This window comes from Macrobrachium nipponense, chromosome 22 (assembly GCF_015104395.2).
Source record: "Macrobrachium nipponense isolate FS-2020 chromosome 22, ASM1510439v2, whole genome shotgun sequence".
In the NCBI taxonomy this organism is placed as follows: Eukaryota; Metazoa; Arthropoda; class Malacostraca; order Decapoda; family Palaemonidae; genus Macrobrachium; species Macrobrachium nipponense.
The window spans coordinates 71,147,329-71,160,375 of NC_087213.1; the positions used below are offsets into that span (position 1 = coordinate 71,147,329).

A 13,047-nucleotide genomic window follows, 5' to 3' on the forward strand; every position below is an offset into this window, starting at 1 on the left:
GTTATTCATGCACAAGCATGCACTCCATTAATAAAAATCTAAATAGAGACAGGAATATGTGGTGTATGAACTTCATACATATATGCACATACATGTCTATAAATGGATGATATCCTTTAGTGCTTCCACAGAGATACTTAGAATTAGATGAATTATGACCTCGTTGCTTATAAAAAGAAACGTGCAATGTGATAGGTTATGTTCTACAGTGGAGATATGGTGATACACATACATGGGTGGTATGTTTTCTTCAGTTTATCCATAGAAATAAATAGAAACAGGTGTCTTTCAGTGCATATATGGAACTGTATGGTCAGTGTCTTTGAATGCCTACATAGACGTTATGCCTTGTGTCCTTCCTTACATACTTAAAGATCAAAATAAATGTGTGCATACATATACATACATACTGGTTTATGCCCTTCAGTGCATACATATAGACATATAAAAATGTGTAAGCTTTGTTGTTCAGTGCATGCATAAAAATATGCAGACAAAGATTGGTTGTTTTCCTCAATTCGTGCAAAGGAATAAAAGAGATTCAGCGAAAAAATTACTTCTTTCATTCACACAGTGCGAGTGTAGCGAGAGATATTTTTCCTTTGCACGACAGGAGGGTACCCAAATCAATAGGAAGCCGCAGACATGTGCTTAGCATGCTATTCTCTCTCTCTCTCTCTCTCTCTCTCTCTCTCTCTCTCTCGTGTTAAGGGATAAGCAGGAGTGAGCCGTTTATTTATTTGCGATTCAACAATTGAGGACCCTTTCCTATATTCGACAAATAAAAAAAAAAGACAATCAAATAAGACATACACAGGCAGGCAAGATGTTACTGTAGATCTACTAAAGAACAGATGACAAGCATGGAAAAAGGCGGACAGACACACAGAGATGAACGCTGCAGTTTCACCTGCATTAGGTCCATTCAAGCCATCGGAGGTTGCCAAGGAGATGCCAGCGACCTCCTTTTGCAGTCTGAGAAAACTCCCGCGCAATCATCGTTATGAAGTGGCGCCATGTGGCCTGACAAAAATCACTCCCCTCCAAGTTGTATTATTATCAGTTCCTTGTTATTCCGCCATACACCTTCTCCTTGAACATTTATGCCAGCGCTTTTGGTGTCCTCTTTCATAAAGGTTTGATAAGTAACAGGGATATTGAAATCCTTTGTTATAGGGAAGGGATTATTTGTCTTCGCATGAAATGGAACACTGGACTTAGAGGGAAAAACTAGGGGAAGGGGCTTTGTAAAACGATTTAGTCAGTTCTTGTAATACAGTTGACAGGATTCACAGTATTATGAATTGCATGTTAATAATTATTGAAATTCACATCAGCAAATAAGAGTTTATAAACACCATTTCCTTAAATTCCATTTCTCACTGCTCGAGGACAACACAAGATCAGCCGGCCAGAATCATGAAGATTTGTCAAGTGAAGTGCAATGAAAGGTTCAGAAATTCTTTATACAACTTTTCTTCCCAGAGTTCTTTTCAAAACTGACTTTAGCATAATCTGAATTCTTTCAGTGTGACAACAAAGGGTGAGCGGTAACAATGATATTACATTCAGAACCTGTATATTTTAAGACTGTGTTGCTATTTGCATTCCTCTCCCAATAATCTATGTGACCCAGAATTAGAACAGTGGTGAGATTCGCCACTTTTGATAGCAAATCGAAGGTACGACATAACTGTCCTGATATGAAAAGTTCTTTATTCATTTGGTGATTCTCTGATTTCGTGTATTGCTTAATGAATTTGTGGTTAATACAAATACACTATGGAGTACTGACTTACCTCTTTTACATATTAACACATACTTCTTAAGAGAAATGAACATCGTTTCCTAATTTTAGAAATCTCAATAATTTGATCACAGAGGTATGTTCCCAATTTAGGATGTTGTGACTTAATGAGTATGCGTAGTAATAAGAGGTATTGAGAGCCTTTAACGACGACGTTTGTGGAAAATCAAAATCTCATAGGTGGAAACCTCATTCACAGCTATCAGGCCCGGAAACGGTATTGTCTTTTATATTTCCTGAGAAACATTATTTTCCATTCTAAGAGACTTGTTAGATTGAGACAATGAGCCGTAAATGCTTTTTGCGCGATGTTAACAGACGTGGGCATTGTTAAGTTGCAAGTGAAAGAAAAATAAATATTCGATTAATTGGAAGTAATGCATCGCAAGAACAGTTTTACAATATCAAATAATTATGCTCACGCTCGCTCGGAACTGTTGATTGCTTGTTCGTTTGGTGCTTTTACGTTGCACGGAACCAGTGGTTATTCAGCAACGGGACCAACGGCTTTACGTGACTTCCGAACCACGTCGAGAGTGAACTTATATCACCATCTCTGGCTCCTCAATGGAATGTCAGGCAAAGACCATACCAACCACGCCACTGAGGCGCTTGGAACTGTTGAGGTCGGTTAGATATGACTTTGACGGCTGTCTAGATACTTTTCGGTTTCGTGCAGAACCTGTTTTCATCAGTTTTGGTTATAAGTTTTTCTTCGGAAAATGTTCTCTGCGAAAATTAGACTTCCATTAATGGATTCTTGCCGTTTTTATTTTGCCTTGCAATTTTTAGATTTCAGGCCATTCCGAAATGCAAAATTATTATCTTAGATTAGAGAACATTGCATAATATCAAAGGTAGGCAGTAAGTTTAGAATTTCATGACAAACAATATTTATGTATATGTATGTACTGCATTAACTGAAACGCGTAGCATGTAGAAAAAAATGAATACGAAAATCTTTGAAATTCGAGTTTTTCTGCGAAAATTTAATTTTCTTTGTTCTAAGGTTACCTACCTCCCCCTAGGTATTATTTCGCCGTTCAACCAGTCTTTTGGAACAAGGGTGCTATGTAGTTGTCTTGCCTTCCTTGACCTTGGCAAGCGAACAACCGCAATTGTATAAAAGTATTTCATTTTCACTGCTTGAGGAACAGATACGCGATGGATTTATGCAGGAAAATACCTTAAGTCGTAAACGACCCGTCCTCCGTAATCTCTCTCTCTCTCTCTCTCTCTCTCTCTCTTCTCATTTCGACACAGACGAACGGGTCCATTCAGCCGTGCGTTTATAACCAGATAGAACCACAGGTTAACGGAAATAACAAATCAGGGAAAATTTAATATACTTTTCATTAAAACAAGTATTTGTCAATATTTGTACAATAAATGCTTAGCAGTGAAATAGCACTCATCTTACTACTTCATAACTCTAGTCATCGCAGAGGGTTAAGTGCATCTTTATTTGCATTTGCATAGGGGTGTGCGCATAATGTATAGTTAAAAGTTTTTTCATAGATTGCATAAGAGTCAGTGAAAAAGTTAAAATAGCTCTACAACTCTGAAAGTAATGCAATTAAAGTTTAACGTTTTACAGCACTGAACTAACTTTGTTTACACTTACAATCCTGCTTCGTTTTAATTAAGAGTGTCGTCATCTCGCCGAACGTTTCGAAGGGTGCAAGAGAAATAGTCATTTTAAGCTAACTGTGCTCCCTTACATGCTTGTCAGGCACAATGTTTCCTCAAATATTATTCAACCCTTCATTGAGATGTACGTTTTGTATCTAGATAGACAGATGTTGTGTTTTAATAAAAAAAATTAATTCAAATATACGTCATTGGGACATTTTTGATCATTTAAAATTCCCAGGAAACTGGTTTATTATGTTGATCGTTGGTTAGTGGGCACAGACTTGCCATCTCATTGGCAGTATTTATATGCAGCAAATCTCCTATAGAAGTGTGCAAACACATGTCAAAGCGGGCTGAGTTTTTTCTGCTTAGATGTAACTTCAAGGATAACGTGAATTGTCGGTTACGTCCTCTCTCTCTCTCTCTCTCTCTCTCTCTCTCTCTCTCTCTCTCTCTCTCTCTCTCTCTCTCTCTCTCTATACGGATACTCACACAAACACTTGGTGCACTTAATTAAATGGAAATTAAGGGTAATGAATAACGCCTTTTTCTTAACAATTTGTTCACCCTTCTATTAACATTGACATTATTATAACCCCTGAGCATTATGACATTCTCTTCATCTGTGGCACCTGACCTTTAACCCCACTCTTGCTGTAAAGTGCCTCTGTAGCATAATGTGAATATTGAAGGGCACCGCTACGCCCTAAAAAACATGGACAATGAAAATCCCAGCCACACCAACAATTGCTGAAGGAAACATAAATACAAGGTATGCCAGAAGCTAAGAATTGGAAAAATATTACGAACTGCAAGATATAATCAAGAAAGAGACAAGTCACCGTGTGTGTAACTCCAGTTTAGCTTTTTACATCGTAGTTTGCAAGATTATCCGTCAGATTTTTATTACATTTCCTATTCAAAACTTTTTGCACCCAAATTCGTATCAGGTTATTTCAGTGTTCTTTCTTTCATGGTTGTTCATGCATAAGGCTTTGAAGGGAGTCCGGTTTCAAAGAGATTAAACATTTATGTAGCCTTTTGTCTCTTATCAAACGTCGCAAATAACCGAGTTCTTGATTTTAAGATTCCTTCAAAAGCATCAGCTTTTGACATAAACCTTTCTCCACACACACACACACACACACACACACACAAATATATATATATATATATATATATATATATATATATATATATATATAGATATATATATATATATATATATACACACACACACACCACACACACACACGAGTATATATACACATAACCGGAGTTATATTTTTTACTTTGTTTTAATTTGCATCCTAACATACACGTAAAATCTTGCTACCACATACTTTTTACAAAAAAAATAATTATAGGTCTGAATAGGACAGGTAGCATGGTTTTTGAGGAATTTCCTTTTAAGCACTTTATCCAAAACCAGTCATTAATTATAATGACTTCAAGAAAAATAGGCATGACCACATTGCTAATTGTCAAATATTACTTAAAATAATAATACAGCTCGGCATACAGAGATTGGTCGTAAAATTTAAGAATCACCAAAGAGAGCAGGAAATTCATAATGTTTTTTTATATGAAAAGGACGAGAGTCTGCTTAAAGGGGTTAAAGTTCTGGAACACAGCGAGTGGGAATGTAAAGTTTTAACTGTACCACGCGCCCTGGAAGACGGTGTGGCACGCTGCCAAGCAGCTATGAGGCGCAATGCCGAAAGTAGCACGGAGGGAGAAATCGAAGAAATAGGACCCAGTGAAAATGGATTAAAACTACTTTATCTAAAAATACAGAATTATCCCTTTTCTTGCTGCGGGTGTGGGTGTTTTATCGTTAGCCGAGGTTTCTTATGTTTATGACGCTGATCCTAAATTTCTTTTAGTCTATATAATCTGGGCCATGGTTCGAATCCTCGCCGGCTCGGGAGCACTTATCATTTTTAATTACTATATTATTCCCAAAGTATAATATAGTCAATTCGATAGTAACCGATGTTTGTGAATATATATATATATATATATATATATATATATATATATATATATATATATATATATATATATATATATATATAGAACTACAAATGTCCTTTAATATCTAATTCACTCTACCTCGGAATTAATATATTTTCATATATGTTTAACCGAGGGGCAATTTATTAAGCGATAATAGAATTGGCGATCGACAGGCGCGAACCATCGACCTCTCAATTCCAGGACTGGCAAAGAAGCCCCAGACCACCCCGCCACCGGGGCTTCACTGCCAGTCCTGGAATTGAGAGGTCGATGGTTCGCGCCTGTCGATCGCCAATTCTATTATCGCTTAATAAATTCCCCTCGGTTAAAAATATATGAAAATATATTAATTCCGAGGTAGAGCGAATTATATATTAAAGGACATTTGTAGTTCGATATATGTATATGAATCACGGTAATGTGATAGACTTATATATATAGATATATATATATCATATATATGTAAAGATATTATATATTTATATATATATATATTATAGTATATAATTATATATATTATATATATACGCGTTTTCACCCATAATTTTGGTGTCTCCATAGGTTTTTATCTTCCCATTCTCAACAATTTTTTTTTTTTTTTTTTTTTGTGGAGGGGGCGAGGAGGGGAAGAGGGTTTTCTTGTATACTGGCTGCTACCTACTACAGTTAACTAAATATCACATACATAATTCACTACTAAGGTCAACACGGCCCATAATGAAATTTTTCTGGAAACGTGCCTAAACATATATATATTATTGGAGCTAACGTCAAACCATCTTTGATTTTCACACTCCAAAATTTTCTTCTTGTTAGTTATGTCTGTTGTACTCACTTCCATTTCCTACGTTTCATATTATCGTTTCCCTTGGGAATATTTTCTGATTATTCCTTTACCATGTTATGCATGGTACTCGTATATGAGTTACTGACTTATCAGAGAGTAACATCAACAATTTTTTTATGATTATTTTGTCGTTCTTGCATCATAACCAAACTGATTAGCGTTGTCGAATTATTTGACGAAGTTATACTAGGACAGTATTTCAGTATTTCACTTTCTTAATTTATAAGAAGCTCTCGCAGGAAAAGTTGAAGAAAAGAAAGATCGTAGACCCTGAGCTTTCGTTTTTATTTCAAGACCTGGTAACAGCACAGGTCATGAAATAAAGACGATAGCTCAGGGTCTACGATCTTTCTTTTCAACTTTATCTTAATTTAGCAGTGAGAAGTGTTATTTATGTCCTTGAAACTGAATGCTGTTTATTTTTTTATTTCATTAATTTTCTGACTCTTTTCTCTGATTTACCCATTCATTTTATGGTAGCTTTATTAACGGTAAAGTATTTAGTCCCTCGTGAGCCCTAATCATTAAAGATATATTTTGACAGTGACTATAATAAGAATAGTGATTGTCATAGTATTATTGGTAGTTAGATGCCTGTCTTTATTATCCTCATAGTAGTTTGCATGACAGGTTTTAACCCCATTTTATGCCACATTATTGGAAAGAATATTTTGAAATAATGATTTGGAGTATTTTTTTCACCTTTCGTGTTTGCCAAAATAACTTAATGTCACTATTTTCATTGTAAGAATATAAATGACCAAGAAAACAGAAATTCTGGAAATAAAGTAAAAGAAGCAAACAAACAAATTCACAGCTATTCATAAGAGTTGTCAAATGACTTCACTCCTCCTGTTCGTCATCATTAACCTTTTCCAGTCCATCGCCCCAAAATAATCAAGTCTTTGTTTTAAAGGACCGAAAATGTCCAACCCCTTTTTACGGTAGCTTGATTGCCCTTTTTAATCACTTGGGTGTTTCATGTGGTTAGAAAGCACGGGTGCCAATTTGATGGAAGTGGGTCGAACCGTAGACCCATTTCATTGGTTTCTTTTTGTGAATTCAGTGCGTTTTCTTTCTCATATTCTTGGTTTTTTGTGATACTGAAATATGTTTTTTGTGTTGGGGGGCGGGGGGCGATCATTGCACCTTTTGTCATAGAATGTAGCTCGTCTATTGACCCATATTCAAAGGAATGTAACATCTATAAAATATAAAGTACAATATCTGGTACTGTTTCATCCGTTTTATGGATTCCAGCGCATTTTATATTCTTGTACAGATACCGTTCTGTTTGATCCTGAATTTTAAATATGATGATCCAGTTATCAATGCTATTCTGTCTATTTTGATTTGAATTTTGTGTTTTGGTTTTTAAGTCGGTATCATTTTACATGAAACAGGGAATTGCTTACTCAAATGCAGATTCATGTATTTCCTGTTATATGTTCTCTCAATTTATAATTATGTATATGTCTATCTGTCTAACTTTATATGCTATATATACTGTATATATATAATTATGTATGTATATATGTGTGTATGTATATGCGCGTGGCATTGTGACAATTGATTACTGCATGGCTGCATGAAACACTCATAGTTGCGCGCATGTCCACGCACACAAACACACACATCATACACATGTACATATGCGTATGTATGTATGTATGAATATATATATATATATATATATATATATACATATGTATATATATATATGTGTGTGTGTGTGTGTGTGTGTTTGTTTATTTATCGTGCGCGTGTTTGTTTTTGTAATGTGTGGTTATAGAAAAGTAGAAAAACTGGAAGCAATTTAGACTGTCGATGGGAAGCACTTGTGGAGGAAATAAGAGGAATCTTGCCAAACACTCAGTATTTTCCGCGATTCGAGTCAACCAAAGGAATGAACAGGACCTTAATCAACACAAGTCATGTGCTTCAGTTTTTGTCATTTATGCTGCTGAGTAAAGTACTTCTGTGTACATATTACTTATTGGATACATAGTAAGGTATTTTTATCTGTCAGTTACTTTTTTTCATTTGGATGTTCGTGATAAGGATATGGAATATTTATATTTAGATGCTACATCGTGTTACTGACATACTGATAAATTACAACGGAATGAGAGAGAGAGAGAGAGAGAGAGAGAGAGAGAGAGAGAGAGAGTGTGTGTGTGTGTACGTGCGTATATGCCGGAGCCTTCAAGAGGGATCGAGAGGGCCCACCTCCCCTAATGCCCTCCTTTGCTTCTCCAATTTGGCGGCATCCCAAAGCTCTTGAGCCCTCCACCTGTTCCCCCTTTGATGGTCGGGGTTAAGTGAATGTAATAGCGACCTCTAGTGACAGCATCTTCACCTCCCCTTAACCCCCCCTCACCCCCACCCCCACCTCCAGGCCCCTCCCCTCCCCTCCCCTGAAGGTGCAGCACTTCACTTCTTTCCGCTAAAGTGCCTCCCTCACCCGGTGGGCCCTACTTCGTTTTCTGTCGCGCAGTCTCTCTCTCTCTCTCTCTCTCTCTCTCTCTCTCTCTCTCTCTCTCTCCTGTACCACCCCTTCGTCATCGTTGGGCCTTATTGTCAGTCCCGATCCGGCTCCCCTCCGAGTTACACCTTTTCAGTCCTCGTTCTGTACCTTTATATAACTTAATTGGATCTCTCAGTTTCTCCTCGCCCTTCTGTGCGTTTGTCTTCTGTCTCTCCTTTTCACTCTCTCTCTCTCCCTCCCTCCCACTCTCGCCCAGTCGGCATAACTTTCGAAGTTTGAATTTACCGAGGAAAGTTTGAAATTTAAAAAATCATTTAGCGGAAAGATTTTTTTTCCTCTACCTTCTGTCTCAGCTTTTTTTTTCTCTCTCTCTCTCTCTCTCTCTTTTTAAGTCAGGTTATTTGGTTCTTTGCGTCTTTCTAAGTGGGTTAATAGCTGGCAAATATGAATCATAAACACTAATTTATGATAGTATCTCTTCGAAGTTTGATTACAAATGGATATAGTTGTTGTCATATCCTTCCACATTAAGGTTTTACCATTCGCAATTATGATATAATATAATATAATATATATATATATATTTATATATATATATATATATTATCTATATATATATATATATATATATATATATATATATATTGTTACAGGCGTGACCGTGCAAAGTTTACATTAAGCTTACCAGGAGTAAAAGGGCATCCAACTTTGGGTCTCACACTGATAACCAGAATAGGATAAAGTTCGTTATAGCTAAAACTAAGCGGAAATTAAGGGAAAAGCAAAGTTTCACTTAATAAATTATTATCATTTGTTAAATCAGAAGGTATGTGCTTAGGAGCCATATCACTAGCTCTGTGGCACTGTAATTACGTTAAGTAACAAAGCCAGTAGTGCCGCTGTCGAGGCAATTTTACTATTGAGAGAACCTCCAAGAAATACGTTAAGGGGAATAGGATATTGCAAATTCTGTACATAGAGCATAAAATAAATATTCAATCTTCCATCCAGTAGACTTTACTCAGTGATGGCAGTTGAGGGAAGAATGGCACCGTGGGAACACAGACGAGTACACAGCAAGCACGCTTACCTAACCTGCAATGCAGGAACGCACTATAACTTTAATTGCTTAAAGCAAATATCAAGGAACTTTGGGTGGAATGTGGATTGTATGCACCACAAAAGTAACTTAGTAGCAGGAAAGGGAAGGGGAGCTACGGGCATATATGACCTGCCGATAAGGTCTGTCTAATATACTATCTGGGTCACGGCCTCGGCTGAAATAGAGTGTGTGGCTCTGACCTCTTCCTTATAAGCCCAGTTAAAAAAAAAAATTTGCTTTCCAGCAAGAGAACCTGGTTCGATTACAAGAAGGTGGGAATGATACAGGCTCATTATGGTGTGGTTCACTGTGGCTTTGCTGAACTCAGCAGTGTAGCGAGATAGGTACCCGATGACTGTAGTAATTGGTGCATTGCTGCCAGGGCAAAGAAGGTAGTGGGACTAACAACCTCATTGCAGAATACTAAGAACTAAAAGAATTATAGCTTTAAGAGCCACACATTTAAGTGAAAAGAAAAATGGATAAATATGTATCTGTTATAGATTTAAGAAAATTTCTGTTCATATAGTGATGTCCATCACTCAAAAAGTGTCTTAGCCTGTTGCTAATTAGTTTTCGAGCAACTTTTCAAGAGACTGGTTGGTATAGGTTAAGCCAAGCTTTATGGCAACACAGGCTTTTGAACATTGGTGGCCTGTAAGTGATGGTAGGAAGTTGAGATGAATGAAAATCCTGATGTGGACCTCTGGACTTTAATTGTCTGACCATTTTCTTCAAAAGACTCCATGAAATTGGGATGGCCATGGCTGTATACAGTCAAAACTTTCATAAAATAACAAGACTAAGGATTTTCGTGTACGGAGATAAACTCCGAAAAGTGCCTGATTTTGTCAAGTCTTGGCATTTTCAAAAAGAATTTTAGGGGGAACTGGGACAGATATTGAGGATTTTTCCCACCAGTTTCTACAGTTCCTTATATGCAAACTCAAATGAATCTTCGTAGAGGTGTTTGAAAGTTTTTGCAAGAGAAAAAATTTACAAGTAAAACAGGGGAGATAAAGATTTTGATGTTAACTGGAAACCAGGACGATGAAGCAGTGAATTCTATTGATGATGGAAGGCAGAATTGGACGAGAAATGTTCTAAAATAAATGTAACGGATGTTAGTACTTAGTAGGATGCGAGAATAGGTGAATCACAAAAGGCAACCAGGGGATTGCAAAAGATTGGATGAAACCTGTATTTATCTATGAAGGTAAGGTATAAATGTAAGAGGAGATTGTTTTGCCAACTATTCTCTATGCAAATAAAGTGTGGATGTTACAAGTTGATGAAAAAGAAATTGAAATTTTACATCTGTTATAAGAGGAATTGAAAGGGTGAAAAATGTGAAACTATGTAAAACTGGTAAAAAGGTTAACTTTCATCGCGGGATATACAAGAATACTTTGAGAAAGTTTGATCGTGTGGGAAGAACCTAAGAGAGGTTAGTGAACAGAGTTTAATAAGGAAATACTAGGATGGTGGAAAAGTGGAAGGCTTACAGAGATCTTGGTAGATGGTATAAAGGAGGTACTGGAAAGGAATCAACATCATATCCTGGAAGCATTGTTTCTGAACTATAACCAGGTACCTATGGGACCTCACCTTAAAAAAGCGAGGTGCCATATCTTAAATACTAACCATTGAATCTTCTTGAAAATAATCCCATCATGTTTCCCACACCCAAATTACCTTTGGAATGCTACATTGAACTAATCTAACCCAACCTAACCTAACCTACATTGAACTAATCTAACCCAACCTAACTTAACCTAACCTAGGGTCATGACAAAAAAAACTGGGGCTGGTGTAATACTAGTGTATAGTTACTCATATGAGTTCATGGATGTCTCCTAGCATAAAGCTTAATTCCATCAAACCCCTTTCCGGACAACAGGTCTGTATATTGAAATAAGATGGGCACACACTGAAACTTTCTACAGCATAGTTAAGTAGTTGAACATTTGGCCAGTTTTGCACTCTCAGACGCCTGTCATCCAGAAAGGGTTGAAATGGAAATCTCTCTCAAATACCTGGACATCCATGAACTTATATGAGTGACTGTACATCTCGGAGTGGGAGAGTGCTTGAGGGACATGGAGGTGAATGATGCAGCGTATGTAGGGGGTTCAAGGCAGTGCTGATGATGTTCAGTGAACTTTAACATGGAAACTGATGTTGCAGAAATGTTCTGCACTGGGGTTCATTAAAGTTTCAGCAATTGATGTGCAACTGGAGCAATGGCTATTATGTTGTATTTTTTCTTTTTTGTGAGGCCATCCCCTTCTGTATGATGTACTTTTTGTATTTCACTCCATTTGCTTGTACTTTTATCATCATGAATAATTAAGTATGATTATTGTGATTTTGAGAATTCAGACATACTTAGTAAGGAGGTATGATTAGAGTTTTCATTTTCATATGTTAATTAGCGGTATATATGAAATTTTTTTAAGTCAGAGATTGTTTATTTTATATAATTTATTGTGCGTAAGACGATGGGATAATCATATACACCAGGATGGTAATGGAGACTAAAGGATAGTGGTGTATAAATTTGTAAGGGAGGATGGACTATCCTTTAGAGGCAGAGAAGTTCTGCAACCTAGGGAGAAATAAGGACGAACAGCTGACATATATTGATGTTTTAAAGGATCATGCTGCTTCATGTTGACTATATCTATATATATATATATGCTATATATTATATATATATACTATATATATATATATGTATATTTTTGTTTTGCTAGGTAAAGGTAATTGATAGGGCACTAAACGTCATTAATGAATTTCCTGTTTTCTGATAAGGTTAATTAGCACCTTACAGATGATTAGGATTGTTATGGTATACTGTGCAAATTTCGGATCTTCAAATAATATCATAGTTGCCGTTTGTGAATGTAGGAGTCTGAGTAATGTTGGCCACAGTAAAGGGTTAGAGCCAACACTGGGTTCAGTTCATCATTGTAGTGATTCGTATTTCTATAATTATAATAAACAGTGCTCTTAGCGGGTTTGCCAGAGCTTCACAGTCTAGACTAAGGATTTTTCTCTTAAATCAATATATACAATGTATTATGAATATTACATAAACACCAAGGCTTTTAGTAATATTGGAAATAATAGCAGTCACGTATACCACT

At 36.5% G+C, this 13,047-nt stretch overlaps 1 protein-coding gene across 1 annotated transcript in view; it reads left to right on the top strand.

Annotated features, from left to right (window-relative positions):
- The window catches only part of LOC135198799 (KH domain-containing, RNA-binding, signal transduction-associated protein 2-like), a 99,425-nt gene that overhangs the window by 17,831 nt on the left and 68,547 nt on the right, over nt 1-13,047 (top strand). The gene's annotated exons all lie outside the window — the stretch shown is intronic.